We start from the raw sequence: 17472 nt of genomic DNA on the forward strand, positions 1-17472 counted from the left end.
ATCACATTCTCTTCTCCTTCTGCCTTTGCGAGAAGCTTTAAGTGAGGAAAGGGGGAAAAGGAGGGGGATCAATCCCAATCCACGATCTAGATCACTTCACTCAGTTTTGTGCTGACAAAACCCCAACTAGATCTCTAACTAAACCTTCCCCCAGGTTGGTGTGTGACTATCCACTTCAGGGGGAAAAGAAAATTGGAAATGGGCAGGGAAAGCAAACTATCACCCTGCTAAGGATTTTCCACAACTCCCCTTATTATTTTAAATTACCTTGATATACAACAAGATGAGTCCACAGTAGACATTCTTCTGGCTGTTGTATTCGATCACACATCGGACACTTCCCAAGTGTATTATTATTATTATTATTATTATTATTATTATTATTATTATTATTATTATTATTATTATTATTGGCACCCCAGTTTTCTCTCTAGATTTGAGATGGAAAGGGACTCGTGTTAAAAAATATATAATAGTATCATTCTAGGAAGGGGAAAGGTTGCATTTTAAATCTATGTTTTAGTAGTATTCCTTTTAAAATTCGCTCTATATTTGTGTGAATGTGTAAGCCCCATCGGAAGAAACCCACTCCTGAGTGCTTTCCTTCTTGGTTAGAAGCGGGGAAGAAACCCACTCCTAAATTATCTTCTTATCCCAGATTATCTGGCAGTGTAGATTCATATAATCCAGTTCATAGCAGATAATCTGGGATCAGATCTTGGTATATAACAGCAGTGTGGAAGTGGACTCAGGCTGGATCTACATTGCCCTAATTCCCAGGGTCTGATCCCAGATTATCTGATTTAAACTGGATTAGATGAGTCCCCACTGCCATATAATCTGGGATAAGAAGAAAAGTGACACATCTGGACCAAGCTTGGCACACAGATCCAACATGGCCAGCTGTGAATTCTGGGGGAGTTTTGGGAGGATTGACCCAAGACTTTTGGGAATTGTAGTTCACCCACATCCTTATACATTTTCTCATGGGAGCATTCATAAAAAAACAAAATACTGAGGTTTATTCCTAAGACATAGAGTAACATTGGAAGAAACCCACTCCTGAGCGTTTTCCCTCCTCGCTAGCAGTGGGCCCGTTTTGAGACAGCATGGTGTAGTGTGGCGGTTTGAGAATTAGACTACGATTGTGGCTTGATTCACCACTCAACCATGGAAACACACTGGGTGATCATGGGCAAGTCACACACTCTCAGACCCAGAAAACCCAATGAAACAGGAAATAACACTTTCAAACCAGGAACAGATTTCCTTATTCAGAGGTTGAAGGCCATCTGTCAGGAGTGATTTGATGGTGTGCTATGATTTCTGTTCCTGGTTGATAAATGTCATTTCCTAATTGGTTCTGTCATAAAAACATGGCAAAACTTACACTGCCAAAACTTTGTCTTTACACAAAGGACATCATCCTATAAAAAATAACACATTATGGTTTGTTGAGTCTCTGTCCACCAATTTAACAAAGTTTCAGCCACAAAAACAAAGTTTCTGAAGTAGAACAATGACTTTCAAAATAAAGACAACCCAATGAAACAGGAAATAACACTTTCAAACCAGGAACAGATTTTTGTTATTATTTTAAAAAATTTAAATAAAAACTTTGAAAATTCACCAAAAATCTGAGGATAAGTTAAACATTGTTAGATTTGGTGAGCTAACAGTGGTAAATGTGTTCTACCACTGTAGCAAATTTCATTAGGATAGCTCAAAAAATGAGGGAGAGAGAAGCCCCTCAATTTTTCCTATTGACGATAATCTTTTCCTTCATGCACATGCACATCCGCCATTGATGAGGTACATACGAAGAATTGGAAGTTTCAAAAAGTTTTGAACTTTTTGCCTTCAAAATTTGGAAATGACTTTAGAAATGAAGCACCAGCGCCCCTTACTTTTGAAGCGAGTTTTGAACCATTTTTTTCATGGATCGCACATGCCTAATGTTTACACCTATGGGGAGGTCCATGACGTAAATCCTCAAAGCCAGGTTCAGAGTATCAGAGTATCAGTATTAAAGGGGGAAGAAATAACAGGGATATTTACTTTACTTAGGTGATCCCTCGTAGACCGAGGATGATGGTCCTCCAATTGCAGTGCCTTGGGGGTGGGTCAGTAGGTGGCTGAAGAGACCTATTCTTGATCTGCATGTTTTCCCACAGTGGAAACATCAGTTTCCAGATGGAAGGTGGTCCCGGTCAGAGTTGGCTTAATGCGCCTTCCTCTTGGCACATTTCTCTCTTAAGCCCTCCATTCGTGCCTCTTCGTATTTTACAGCGCTGTTGGCAACAGCTGACCTCCAGTTAGAGCGCTCAAGGGCCAGGGCTTCCCAGTTACCAGTGTCTATGCCACAGTTTTTAAGGTTGCCTGTAAGACCATCTTTAAATCTCTTTTCCTGTCCACCAACATTCCATTTTCCATTCTTGAGTTGGGAGTAGAGTAACTGCTTTGGGAGACAGTGATCGGGCATTCAGACAACATGACCAGTCCAGCGGAGTTGATGGTGAAGGAGCATTGCTTCAATGCTGGTGGTCTTTGCTTCTTCCAGCACGCTGACATTTGTCCGCCTGTCTTCCCAAGAGATTTGCAGGATTTCTCAGGCAACGCTGATGGAATCGCTCAAGGAGTTGAGTGTGACGTCTGTAGATCATATTTTGCAGGTGTATAGCAAGGTTGGGAGGACAATAACTTTATAAATGAGCACCTTGGTATCCCCACAGATGTCCAGATCCTCAAACACTCTCTGCTTGATTTGGAAAAATGCTGCACTCGCAGAGATCAGGTGTTATTGTATTATAGTGTTACAACAACACCTGATCTCTGCGAGTGCAGCATTTTTCCAAATCAAGCAGAGAGTGTTTGAGGATCTGGACATCTGTGGGGATACCAAGGTGCTCATTTATAAAGTTATTGTCCTCCCAACCTTGCTATACACCTGCAAAACATGATCCAAGGTAGCGGAAATGATCGACATTTTCTAATGTTACACCATTAAGCCCTATTTCTGGCATTGCAGAGGGATTGGCTGGTGCCTGCTGGAAGAGCACTTTGGTTTTCCCGATGTTCATTGAGAGGCTGAGCTTCTCATATGCTTCTGCAAAGGTGTTTAGAGTGGCTTGTAGGTCTCCTTCTGAGTGCACACACTACGTTATCATGGGCATATTGGAGTTCTATAGCAGATATTGTGCCCTTGGTTTTGGCTTTCAGTCTGCTGAGGTTAAATAGTTTGCCATCTGTCCGATAGATGATTTCCACTCTGGTGGGAAGCTTCCCATCAACAAGATGAAGTATCATAGTGATGAAGATGGAAAATAAGGTTAGGGCAATAACATGTCCCTGTTTAACACCTGATTCTACCTTAAATTGATCACTTTGAGAGCCATTGCTGTCCAAGACTGTTGCCGTCGTGTCATCGTGGAGAAGCCGCTGAATGTTCACAATTTTTTCAGGGCACCCGATTTTTTGGAGGATGGTCCAGAGAGCACTGTGATTCACTGTGTCGAAAGCCTTTGCAAGGTCAATGAATGCCATGTACAGAGGTTAATTTTGTTCCCTGTATTTTTTTTTTTTTTTTTGGAGCTGTCGTGCAGTGGATCATGTCTACTGTTTCTCTGAAGGGGTGGAAGCCATTCTTGTTGTGGCTCAGTCTGATGATGATGAAGGAGGGTTTGGGGTTTTGCAGTCTGAGATTGTTTTGTAGTCTGAGAATGAGAATGATCCTCTTGATGTTTCCCAGGCAGGGAGCCAGGGAATAAATTGTTTATACCAAGTCTGTCTCAGTGGTGTGTGTTGAGAGCAAGGTGGACCCTCGCTGGGGTGCAACAGTTCTGGGATTCTGGAAGGGTGTCTTCAGAGACAGGTAGAAGGTGGTTTGCAAGGATTCTTGCGAGGATTTTCCCAGCAGAGGGTAGAAGGGAGATACCTCGATAATTTCTGCAGTCTGTTCTATCCCCTTTCTTGAAAAGGGTGATGATGGTGGCATCCTTGAAGTCTGCTGGGATTTTCTTGGTCACCCACACTTTTTCAATGAGCTGGTGGAGTTGTATCAGTTCAGGTCTACTCTCTTTGAAGATTTCAGCAGGGATCCCATCAGGTCAGCTGGCTTTGTCATTTTTTTTGGTTTATGGCATTTCTGATTTTTTCCAAACTAGGCTGTGAGCAAGCTCATCCCTGGTTTGTTATTGTGGAGTTTGTGAGAGGGCCTCTTTGGTCACATTTGAGCTGCGATTCAGGCGATTCTGGTAGTGTTCTTTCCAAATGAGTGCAATTGATCTTTTGTCCTTCAGAATTTTGGTTCCATCTGATGAGTGTAGAGGGTGTATGCCATGGTTTTTTGGTCCATAGATGGTCTTTGTGGCTTTAAAAAAATCCGTGAGCATCATGGGTATCTGCAAAATGTTGGATTTCTTCAGCCTTCTTTGTCCACCAAACAACAGGGATGTCATGGTGATCTACTATATACCTCCAAAGTAAATGGAGGACCTAGATGACTAGACATTTAGTAATTCTGGAAGCTGGAGGCCAAAACAGATGAAAGGCCACAAGTAGTACAGGCCTGACCTAGATGATGTCTTTGTTAAACAGATGACCACATAATCAGAAAGGAGAGATGTGACAGTTATGGGAGATTTTAACTATCCTGTTATTTGTTGGAAAACAAACTCTGCCAAGAATATCAGGTCTAACAGGTTCCTCACTTGCCTTGTAGACAATTTCATGGTCCAGAAGCTGGGCAGAGCAAGGCAACAAGGGAATTGGCTCTTTTAGATCTGATCCTAACCAACATTGATGACTTGGTAAATGGGGTTCCTTAAGTGAGAGTGACAATTTCTTCTTTGTTATACAGCGGAAAGGGGAAATCAAGCATGGTCACTGTCAGAGATGCATGCTAGACTATGACATTTTCACAACCAAGCTGATAAAATGTGGGCTAGACAATACTACTGTTAGGTGGATTGGGAATAGATTGATTGGTCAAACTCAAAGGGTGCTTTTCAATAGAGCAAAAATTATTCCTTCATTTCCTTTGTGCTATTGTTTCATTTCGACCATTCGTTTACACAAAACAAATGTTTAAATTTTCGTAGGAAACGAGAGGTGACACGGAAATGAAAGCCACACAGTCATCGTGCTTGCTTTCATTTTCCTTTCGATTCTGTCCTGTAACAATAAGCATGTACTGACAGAGGGCTTACAGCTGATGTGTACCAATGGGTGATATATATATATATATATATATATATATATATATATATATATATATGGATCTGGGAATCTGACCTGAGCCTGGGAGAGGGAAATGCTTCCCTCCGCATTAGATCTGATCTGTGGCAATGGGGGTTAATGTAATACAGTGTTCCCTCACTTATTGTGGGGGTTACATTCCAGGCCCAACCCGCAATAAGTGAAAATCCGCAAAGTGGGGGCACTATATTTATTTCAATACTTATACATTATTTTAGTAGTTATACACTATTTTAAGTCTTTATCAACCAATTGTGTGTTGATAAATTGCCTCCTTCTCCTCCCGTTGCCGCTTGGGCTCCTTTTCTCTCCCTTCAGCTTCTCCTTCCTCCCTTCCTTAGGCTGTAAATTGTATTTTTTATGATTTATAATATTCTTTTAGAGTTTCTTGAAAAACCGCAAAATATAGAATCCACAAAAAGTGAACTGTGAAGTAGTGAGGGAACACTGCATTATTATTAATAACAATAGTACTCTGGGGAAGACCAAAACGTTTTAAACGTTGGTGGGCTAAAAGGGATCAAAATGCCCTCCGTTTGTGGCGATTTTCACCCCTCTAGCCCAAAAACCGAGGGAGGGGGGATGAGTCTCAGAAGTCCTCCTATTGCCGCCAATGGCACGATTTTTTTATGTTTTTCGTTAGCCAGATGAAAATTTGTGTCGTATAGGCGGCCCATTTTCCTTAGCGGGACATGAATATGAAAATGAGATGACACAAATGAAGCTACACAAAGAAACAGCAATTCCACACAAATGCACAAATTTACTTATCAATGGTTCCTCCTCATCTTGGAGACAAGTGACCAGCGGGGGTGTCACAGGGGTTTGTCCCAGGCCCAGTCCTACACAGAGATATGGTTGCATTGCAACCTGAGATCTATTTCAGTAAGGCAAATTAGTTACACCAAAAAAAGTTCTACTTCAAAAATAGTTTCATATAATTTCTGGGTAGCAGTAAACTGCAGGAATTAAACTATGGTCAGTACAGGATTCCTTCTCTTTGTACTTAAGAAACCAGAGCTCAATAGTAGAGTACAGTAGAATATACAGGCAGTCCTCGAGTTACAAACACCTGACTTACAAATGACTCATAGTTAAGAATGAGGGTGAGACAACAGAAAGTGAGAGAAATCTACCCTTAGGAAGGGAAATTCACTCCTGGAAAAGTTATCATGGGGAATGGATGTCTCCACTAAAGCTTTAGCACCAATCTTTGTTTCCAAAACAAGCAAAGTGCAGTAAAATCTTTTGAACAGGGTCACTGGCAGCAAAACAAACACACAGAGATGTTAACTTGTCCCCATGCAATCCAGAGTGTACACTCATGCACATACACTCACATGTATATGGTGGAGTTACACTTAAAGAATTTACCTGTCCAAATTTACAAACAAATTCAACTTAAGAACAAACCTAAAGAACTTATCTTGTTCATAACTTGAGGATGGCCTTTATGCAAAATATCACAGATTGATTTCCCGGAATTTGCAGTTTACAAAGAAGCTGGACTGAAGACATCCTTTGTTCTAAAGACAGAAAAGCTACTTCCATGTAACAGGAGACTACCTGTGAAGCCACTTTTAGGACCTTTTCACACGGCCCTTTTGGCAGTTGCCAGTGAAAGGGAAGGAGTGTAGGGCGGCTTGTGACGCCCCGGGCACTCTCCCTTCTCCCATTTTATGGTGGGGAAAGAACAGGGTATGTTGGCATGTTGCCCCACTACCATTTTCCCCATAATATGGGGGAAAGGGGAGGAAAGTGCTGGTAGCTCCATTGGAGCTACCCAAAATACACTTTTCTGCCACAGTGGTGGAGGAAGCACCTTTTGGTGTACCTTATGTGATGGCACATGGCAGGCCCCACCCTTGCAGTAAATAAAAGCAACAAAATGGAGCTAAAATGACCTGTGTGAAGAGGTCCTTAATAAAAGGAGATACCCAATGAAAGGGGGGAAGCACATTTTGCTGGATACATTTTGCATTATGCCTTTTTTTTGTTTTTGTTTTTTGTTTTTTATCCAGGATGTGCTCCTTTCCTAGAATGCATGAGAGAATAGCAGTGTATTACAACAAATATATTATTTACTATATATAAAAATAGGTTCATACAGAAGAAGTCTTAGCCCTCCTCCCATTTATAGTGTATCTCTAAATAATGTAGGGACATATTCTGTTTATCATGATTCTTTGACCTGTAAAAAAAATTACAAATGATTCCTTTTAAGGCATTGTGTAAGTTTGTCCATATTCGTAATATCTAATATTTTCAGTTTCCAATCCTCCATCTGGGGAACTTCTTTCAATTTCCAATTTTTTGCATAAATTATTCTAGCAGCTGTCACCAAGTAATTGAATAGTATGTCTTTGCTTATGTCCATTTCAAAATTTGGCATTCCTAGAAGAAAGTATTCTGGTTTCATTTGAATTCTGGTTTCTTGAATTTTTCCATGTATACAAAAAAACAATTTTAGTAATAGGGAGGTAATTTTCTACTAAAGAAAAGAAATGTATATCTTTTCAAAAGTATATGGAATTTAATTCTAAACTTCTATGGAAGAGATCGGAAGTAGACAAAAGTGTGTGTGTGTATGGTTTTTTTTGTTTTTGTTTTTTCGCTTTTTCTCTTCTTTCAATTTTCCTACTTTTCTTTATCATTTATGTTCCCCCACTTTTATTGTAATGAAAAATATTTGTCAGTACAATTACATATTTATTTTTTGTATTTTGTTTTTTTAATATTACTTTTTTGTCTCTTTTAATAAAAAATGAATAAAAAAAATTACAAATGAGATTGAAAATTATTTAATTGTATCCCAAATATTTCTTGCAATTGGTAACCCATATTTAGCAGAAATAATAAGCACAGTAGTCAGATAATAATGAAATTGTGGCAAGTTTTTACAACTCATATTTTGCCTAACACATTATGTCGTAAGAATCTCATAAGAAGACTCCAAGATAATGCTTGTTGCATTAGCAAAATAATAGGGCCTTCCACCCATCCTCACATGTACTATAAGTGAGGAGCATAAAAGCAATTTTGTTGAGAGAAGCTGTGAAAACAGAGCATGTACCAGCATATGTCAGAGATGTAATTGTAGGACACATTACTGTCCTCTGATGACAGTTATTATTTTTCCCTAACAGCTGTTCCCCATCAACAAACCTTAGTTGTATCTGTGAAGTGAATGTATTCTCTGGGAACTTTCATACATTGGCTTTGGGAATGAGCAAGGTCGGTGATCAGTATTGAACTCTTATATTTCAAAGTGGGGGTTGGGCAGAGATAAAAGATATTTTGGAGTTGGAATAGATAAATAATCCCAAACCCAGTTTGAGCAAGTACAGTCCCTTTTGAATTTCATCTCATCAGTGGTTCAGTATCAGCCTGTTAACCCATTTTCTTTTCTTGACTACAGTTTTTGAAACATACTAAATTGTAAGGGAAATCCAAATTCTACTTTGCCATTGTCCATTCTGACAAAGGACAGGATCCAATGATGTCATTGTCAAGTGAAATAAAATCACAATTCCTGCTTCCCATAATTACATTGAAGTGTAGGCTAAGATTTTGCCTTCTCTGATGAAGATTTTAAAGCATACCCAGGATTTGCATGGCTAACTCTAGTTCCTGGCACATTTATCAGGAGGAAGTGAAAAATAAATACTGTCTAAGTAATAACGAGTTCTCATGATTAATGAAGATCCCAAGCATGTGTGGATGCCTTACAAATCGTTAATACTAACACATTTCACAAGTATAGAAGGCAAAATAATGTATGATTCTGAGATATAGCATAGAGGAAAGAAGCAGTTGGAATGGTGGCCCAAGTTCTGAAATCGCACACACACACACACACACACACACACACACACACACACACGACCTTGCGAAATCACTCAGGACAGAAATACTGTTCATTCAGTGAAAGGGTGAAAGACTTGTAAAAGATACTCTAGATCAGGCCTGCACAATATATGTCCCACAAAGGCTTCCCCTGTGGGCTATGGGGGGCTGGGCCTCCCTTTCACCAATCTGTAGCTTGGAGGGGAGGAGCAAGCGGGTGGCTCCATAGATCTCACCAGCAGATACAAGGGTGAGTGAGTCTTCACCTGACTTCACCAGCAAGAGCTACAGGACCACCCTGTAGCTCTTGCTGGCATGTGAAGGGCTGACCCACAAAGGACAAGCTCTTCCCCAGCCTTGCACTGTAACAGGTATAATATCTTCTATGAAATAAATTATATTCTCTGTAGCCCCATATATAACACTGCCAAAAATGTAATATAGGAAACTGTGCCGTCGTGCCTGGGGCTATAACTCTTAGTGAAAGAGGCATGGATGTGACATCTTTCCCCAGGGGATTGCTTCTTGCCCTCCTTTAGGGAAACTGGAACTCCCAAGGATCAAAACACTGTAGATAACTCAAAACTGGTTTTATTGTTCACAAAGGGTTATCTCTTTAAGGCAATAAGATGGAAGTTTCAAAGGGGTAAAGGAAAATATACATTACAGTCTCTGGTTGTTTTAAGTCCATGGAGCTTTGCAGCTGAGAAGCTTTTCCAGGTCCCTCTTTCTCAATGGCTGTGAATGCCAGAGCAATCTTCCCCACTTGTGTCGTCAGCTCTTCCCCCTTCTCCCTTCCTGCAATGTAGCCAAAACGTTGCGCTGCCAGCCACGCCCCCATTGTTGGAAACGGAGGAGAGAGGCGGCAAATTTACTGGTGCAGTATTTTTCAAACTCATTTATCTATAAGAAATGTGACTAAATTTAAATGGGGATTACATGATATTGTAGTTTTGGGATGTGTCTTTCAGCTGCATATGGTAAATGATTTATCCTATACTTTGATCTTTTTAAAATCCAAAACGTAGCCTACTTTCTGGATAGCCCTCGTAGTTGTGCAGCACCTTTCTGAACCATGTTGATCCAATGCACTTTCTCACTAACTCACACATACACACACACCAATTATAAAACTATGATCACATAAAGACATAATAAAATAATTAATATAAAATAACATAAAACAATTGTTAAAGTCTACCTAAAATATACTATTTGACATCTTTTCTAAGCATAGATAGATTAGGAATGAATTGCAACTCTAGAAGGAACACGTTGTAAAGTATAGGAGTAAGAGGAGAATGCCTTTTAAAAATATCTGTATGTAGTAGAAGATCCATTTCTTTTGAAAACTCAAAAAAAACTGCAAAAAAATGATAGATTGACAAACCTTATCCTGAGAAAATGTTTCAAATCTCCTTTTTTGTCTAGTTTTTTATGTTCAAATAAGAATCCTAAAACTGCCACTGACTCATTTTACAAGATCTTTTGATTTCCTGTTTCATATTTTAATATAAAAAGGTAAAGGTAAAGGTTTTCCCCTGACATTAAGTCCAGTTATGTCTGACTCTGGGGGTTGGTGCTCATCTCCATTTCTAAGCCGAAGAGCCGGCGTTGTCCGTAGACACCTCCAAAGTCATGTGGCCGGCATGACTGCATGGAGCGCCATTACCTTCCCGCCGGAAGGTAATATACGATACCAATAATATTTCTAAACTAAAATGATCAAAGGTCTGGAGAACAAGCCCTATGAGGAGAGGCTTAAAGAACTGGGCATGTTTAGCCTGCAGAAGAGAAGGCTGAGAGGAGACATGATAGCCATGTACAAATATGTGAGGGGAAGTCATAGGGAGGAGGGAGCAAGCTCGTTTTCTGCTGCCCTGCAGACTAGGACACGGAACAATGGCTTCAAACTACAGGAAAGGAGATTCCACCTGAACATTAGGAAGAACTTCCTCACTGTGAGGGCTGTTCGGCAGTGGAACTCTCTCCCCCGGGCTGTGGTGGAGGCTCCTTCTTTGGAGGCTTTTAAACAGAGGCTGGATGGCCATCTGTCGGGGGTGCTATGAATGTGATTTCTTGTTTCTTGGCAGGGGGTTGGACTGGATGGCCCATGAGGTCTCTTCCAATTCTACTATTCTATGATTCTATGATTTACATTATTTGTAGTTTCTCATTCATATTAATCTTAGCCTTTTTAGGGTGTCATTCATATATAAAAATGGCAGAATGTGCTACAGACTTTATTTTCCACTTGCCATTCATAATAGGCTACAACACATTCCACTGCCCTCTTTATCCCTGTTCAGACCTTCTGATCACTAGCCATGCCCAACAATATCTATACAAATTGTGAATGGGACCGAAACATTTATGGGGCAGACAGGTAAGCATATAGATCTGTGATTGGGTTCTTGCTCATGTAGAGGTTGGTAAGGTAAAGGTTTTCCCCTGACATTAAGTCTAGTTGTATCCGACTCTGGGGGTTGGTGCTCATCTCCATTTCTAAGCCGAAGAGCCGTCGTTGTCCAAAGACGCCTCCAAGATCATGTGGCCAGCTTCCTGCCAGAGCGGTATCTATTGATCTACTCACATTTGCATGTTTGCGAGCTTCTAGGTTGGCAGAAACTGGGGCTAATAGTGGGAACTCATCCTGCTCCCTGGATTCGAACCGCCGACCTTTCGGTCAGGAAGTTCAGCAGCTCAGCGGTTTAATTTGCTGCACCACCAGGGGCTTCAGAGGTTGGTAAGCAGACCTATATATGTGTGTGTACACACATCTACATTTATACATATGCAATGGCCCCTTTCAACTGTGCAACTAAATGAACATAATGTGAAAAGTGACTTCAGTCGAATTACCCACTGCTGCAGAAAATATCTTCAAGAGGCAAAACTCCCATTTCTTTTTGCATTTTTTCTTGATTGTAAAGATCATAACATATCTTCCACTCCAGTCTAAAGACCAGAAATACCTTAGCACCTATCTTCATTTTTATTATTCTTCTATTACAGTCTACATGTTAGGAATGATATACACAAACTGCTAGGGAAAACAAGGTGACCCATTTAAGGTGGAATCACAAGTCAAACAGAGATGTGTTATTGCCCAAACCTTATTTTCCATCTTCAGTGCTATGATACTTCATCTTGTTGATAAGAAGCTTCCCACCGGAGTGGAAATCATCTATCGGACAGATGGCAAGCTATTTAATTACAGCAGACTGAAAGCCCAAACCAAGGTCACAACATCTGTTATAGAATTCCAATATGCTGATGATAATATTGTCTGTGCACATTCAGAAGAAGACCTACATGCCATTCTAAGCATAAGCATACGAGAAGCTCAGGCTCTCATTGAAAATCGAGAAAACCAAAGTGCTCTTCCAGCAGGCACCAGCTGATCCCTCTGCAATGCCAAAAATACAGCTTAAAGGTGTAACATTAGAAAATGTCCATTTCTGTTACTTTGGCAGCCACCTCTCCACAAAAGTCAATGTTTACACTGAAATTCAACACTGCCTGAGCTCTGCGAGTGCAGCATTCTTCCGAATGAAGCAGAGAGTGTTTGAGGATCAGGACATCTGTAGGAATACCAGGGAGCTTGTTTATAAAGCTATTGTTCTCCCAACCCTGCTATACACCTGCAAAATGTGGATGGTCTACAGGCGTCACACTCAACTCCTGGAACGATTCCACCAGCGTTGCCTCCAAAAAATCCTGCAAATCTTTTGGGAAGACAGGCGGACAAAGCATGCTGGAAGAAGCAAAGACCACCAGCATTGAAGTGATGCTCCTTCACCATCAACTCTGCTGGACTGGTCATGTTGTCTGAATGCCCGATCACCGTCTCCCAAAGCAGCTCCTCTACTCCGAACTCAAGAATGGAAAATGGAATGTTGGTGGACAGAAAAAGATATTTAAAGATGGGCTTAAAGCCAACCTTAAAAACTGTGGCATAGATACTGAGAACTGGGAAGCCCTGGCCCTTGAGCGCTCTAACTGGAGGTCAGCTGTGACCAGCAGTGCAGTGGAATTCGAAGAGGCACGAATGGAGGGCGAAAGGGAGAAAAGTGTCAAGAGGTAGGCGCATCAAGCCATCCCTGACCACGACCACCTTCCATCTGGAATCCGATGCCCTCAACGTGGAAGAACATGCTGGTCAAAAATAGGACTCCACAGTCATCTATGTACCTACCACCAAGACACTACTCTTGGAGGACCATCATACTTGGATAATGAGGGATCACCTAAGTAAGTAGGGAAAACAGCTGCTGAATGATCACTTTTTCATATTTTCAATATTTATTTAATATTGGTCTAGTATTACTTACACAGCTCTATGCTACTGCCATGGAATGCCTCTGGTTATGAGACTGCTTTAGTGATGTACTTTATGAAACTGATTTCTCTCTGAAAGCTTTTTAGAGGTTTTATTTTAGAAATTTGGACTCAAATGATGTATACTTAAATACGTAAATAACCCGGTGTAGCCATTATTCTAATCATATGAAGCACTTGCTAAAGGCAGTATCACTTGTTTCAAGTATCCACAGTATTTTCACAGGAAATCTTTTCCTGTTCATTTTTTTTACAGAATATACTGTTTACATCTCCTGAAATCAAATGCAGACCTGAGCACAATTTGTTGTCAGAAACCCATACATTTAGATGTCTGTGATGCAATAAGTACACCAAAAACATACACAAAAACGTGTATGTTTGAAAAGTGCACATTTAAAAACGCTCACATATATGTTTAAGTTAATCGAGAAAAGGTTTTTAAAGAACGCCCAGCCCTAATTGACTGATGGATTGTAGTCAGCACTTTACCACATCCCTGGCCCTATAGTTTGTTTGTTTTTTGTTTTGTTTTTTTGCAAAAGTTCAGACCCAATCCGCTTTAAGTTTGATCATGCCCACCATATTCCTGATTACTGGTTGTTGAGATTTGTTTGTGATACATTTTAATGATGTTTTTATACCCTGATATTTTTAATTAATTGTTTAATTAAAAATTAATTTTTAATTAATCGGGGTGAGGTGTCATCTGTACGCAGATGATGGTCAGTCGTAAGGCTGAACAGGGAATAGGGTTACAGCCTGTGCTGGATGGGGTCGCACTCCCCCTGAAGACACAGGTTCGCAGTCTGGGGGTCCTCCTGGACTCATCGCTGAGCCTGGAGCCCCAGGTCTCGGCGGTGGCCAGGGGAGCCTTCGCACAACTAAGACTTGTGCGCCAGCTGTGCCCGTTCCTTGGGAGGTCTGACTTGGCCACGGTGGTCCATGCTCTGGTTACAGCTCGTTTGGATTACTGCAACGCTCTCTACGTGGGGTTGCCTTTGAAGACGGCCCAGAAGCTCCAACTAGTACAACGGGCGGCAGCCAGATTAATAACTGGGGCGGCATACAGGGAGCGTACCACCCCCCTGCTAAGCCAGCTCCACTGGCTGCCGATATGCTACCGAGCCCAATTCAAAGTGCTGGTCTTGACCTATAAAGCCCTAAACGGTTCTGGCCCAATTTACTTATCCGAACGTATCTCCTCATATGAGCCAGCTAGATCCCTAAGATCATCTGGAGAGGCCCTGCTCTCGGTCCCACCTGCCTCGCAGGCGCGGCTGGTGGGAACGAGGGACAGGGCCTTCTCGGTGGTGGCTCCCCGGCTGTGGAACACCCTCCCCACAAATATCCGACAAGCCCCAACTCTTCTGGGTTTCAGAAAGGCTGTGAAAACATGGCTGTGTGCACAAGCTTTTAACGAGTAATATGATAACGTCGACATGGTCCGATTGAAGGCTGAAGCATGAGGTTTTTAGACAAATGGAGCTAATTTACATATGTTTTAATTTTTATAATGTATTTTAATGATGTATTTTTATAGTTTTAATTGATTGTGTGTACTGTTTTTGTTTTATTGTTGTGTTCTTGGCATTGAATGTTGCCAACTGTGTAAGCCGCCCTGAGTCCCCCCGGGTGAGAAGGGCGGGGTATAAATTCTGGAAATAATAAATAAATAAATAAATAAATAAATTGTATTGTTATATATTTTTTACATTTTAACTGTTTTAGTTTGGTAAAGTCTCTTTTTGCGCTGGGCTTGGTCCTGCATGCAAGTGACTCTGAATTCCTATGGACAGATGGTGGCGCGGTTTAAAAATAAAGTAGAAGTAGTAGTAGTAGTAGTAGTTGTTGTTATTATTATTATTATTATTATTATTATTATTATTATTATTATTATTAGAACAATATGTGCATAAACATGTGTACAAAGTTTCAGGCTAGCAACTTGATGCATATCTAACCTGGAATAAGCTTGGAGATCAAGTGACATTAAGTAATCTAATTTTGATCATTTGTACATTTATTATTGTATCCCTTACAATAGATAAGCAAACTAGGTCAATATTATGTTATATTACATATAAGGGGAAAGGGCTAAGGAAGACAGTATTATAGCATGTTTGTTGTAAGTAAGGTTGTTGTATGATTTGAAGTTAATACTTGAAGGTCACAACTCACATTTTAAACTATACAAAAAGTAAATTCAATGTGTTATATGCTGTCTCGAAAAGAAAGATTTTAAAGTTATAGTTGCCTGCACAGAGGTTTACCTGGGTGTGCCTTCCAAAGTTTGAGATCTGATTTTCAACAATATTAAAGTTTTGCAAGTTTAGTGGATAATAAGCCTATTTATGATAAAGCCCTTAATTTTGAAAGCCAGTTCATTAACAGAAAGGTCTGCAGGTTCAAGCCTAAAAATGGACATATCTTTCAGAGGGAGATACATAGCTTAGTGGCCTCGTGGCACCACAAATTCCAAAGTGTAAAACTCTGAATTGATCTCCTTGATCTTGAAACATAGGAATACCCTTTTAAATGAATTTATATGGGCTTTTCAACAGGAAGACAAAGCATGTGAAGCAGTCTAACTAGCATGGCTAACCTCATGACCAACTGCAGAAGCCTCTAAATATGTCTTACAGACACTGTCCTTAATGAGATGTAGAGGACATTGTTCTAATGTCTTACACAACAGTCCTTGAACCAGCACCTTATCTTCTGCAAACATATGCTTTCCTGCAATTATTTCTGAGTATAATGAAAGACTGATAGTGGGAAGCTTTTTAAAATATTATTTAATTGAATCTCTAATGTTTTCTTCACAAGTTTCATGCCTTTGAAAAAAATCTACAGAACAAAAAAAAATACATTATAGAGTTGGGGGAGGGGGTACTGTAGTTGCAAGCACAGTTACCAACCACAATGTTACAGTGATTCAATTCTTACTTACATTCGCAGCATAAATCTATTGCCTTGACTCTAAAATATGCCATTTTCAATAGAATCTTTGAAAGTGGTATTACTGAAACATTTATTATTCATTTCTAAAAGCCGAGCCCCGCATCAGCTGTCAACTATTAGGTAATCAATAAAACCTTAGAGCAAAATGCATAGTATCAGTACATTTTTAGCCTCCAAAAGCTGTGCTGAACAGGAAAGGTTTAAGTTTCCTGAAAACCACTCAAGGTGTGCAGAGCCAAGTGGGTTACATCATTCCCATTCCCATGTATCATCATTTTTATTGTCTAAAACAGGGGTCCCCAAACGTTTTATACAGGGGGCCAGTTCATGGCCCTGCAGACCATTGGAGGGCCAGACTATAGTTTTACAAAAACCTGTGAACGAATTCCTATGCACACTGTACATACCTTAATTTGAAGTAAACAAACAAAACGGGAACAAATACCGCCTCCATGTTAATAATAATAATAATAATAATAATAATAATAATATCATCATCATTATCATAATAAAAATAATAAAGAGGGTTGGGCCCTTGGGCCCTTGGGCCATTTAGTCCAACCCCCTTCTAACTTTGTGCACCAAAAGCACAAGCAAAGCACCCCTGACAGATGGCCTCCCAGCCTCAATGTTAATAGTAGTAATAATAATAATAATAATAATAATAATAATAATAATAATAATATCACTCCATCTTAAACACTTGGGAAGTGTTCGACTTGTGATTTTGTGATACGAAATCCAGCATATATACCTTGTTTCCTGTGTTATACTGTGTCTTTGTGTCGTTAATAATAATAATAATAATAATAATAATAATAAGGGTTGGAAGAGACTCCTTGGGCCATTTAGTCCAACCCCTTTCTGCCTTTGTGCTCCAAAAGCTCTAGCAAAGCACCCCGTAATAATTAATTATTAATTAAATAATAATGAAAGTACCATTATAAACAAGCAAAGCTTTGGAAGGCACACACGCGCCTTCCTCAATAGAAGAAGAGGGAACTGCCACCGCGTGGGCCGGATAAATGGCTTTGTTGGGCCGCATGTGGCCCCCGGGCCTTAGTT

At 40.2% G+C, this 17472-nt stretch overlaps 1 protein-coding gene across 2 annotated transcripts in view; it reads right to left on the reverse strand.

Moving 5' to 3' along the window:
• cntnap2 (contactin associated protein 2) overlaps positions 1 to 17472 on the reverse strand; it is a 924912-nt gene that overhangs the window by 215734 nt on the left and 691706 nt on the right. The gene's annotated exons all lie outside the window — the stretch shown is intronic.

Source organism: Anolis carolinensis, chromosome 6 (assembly GCF_035594765.1).
Source record: "Anolis carolinensis isolate JA03-04 chromosome 6, rAnoCar3.1.pri, whole genome shotgun sequence".
Classification (NCBI taxonomy): Eukaryota; Metazoa; Chordata; class Lepidosauria; order Squamata; family Dactyloidae; genus Anolis; species Anolis carolinensis.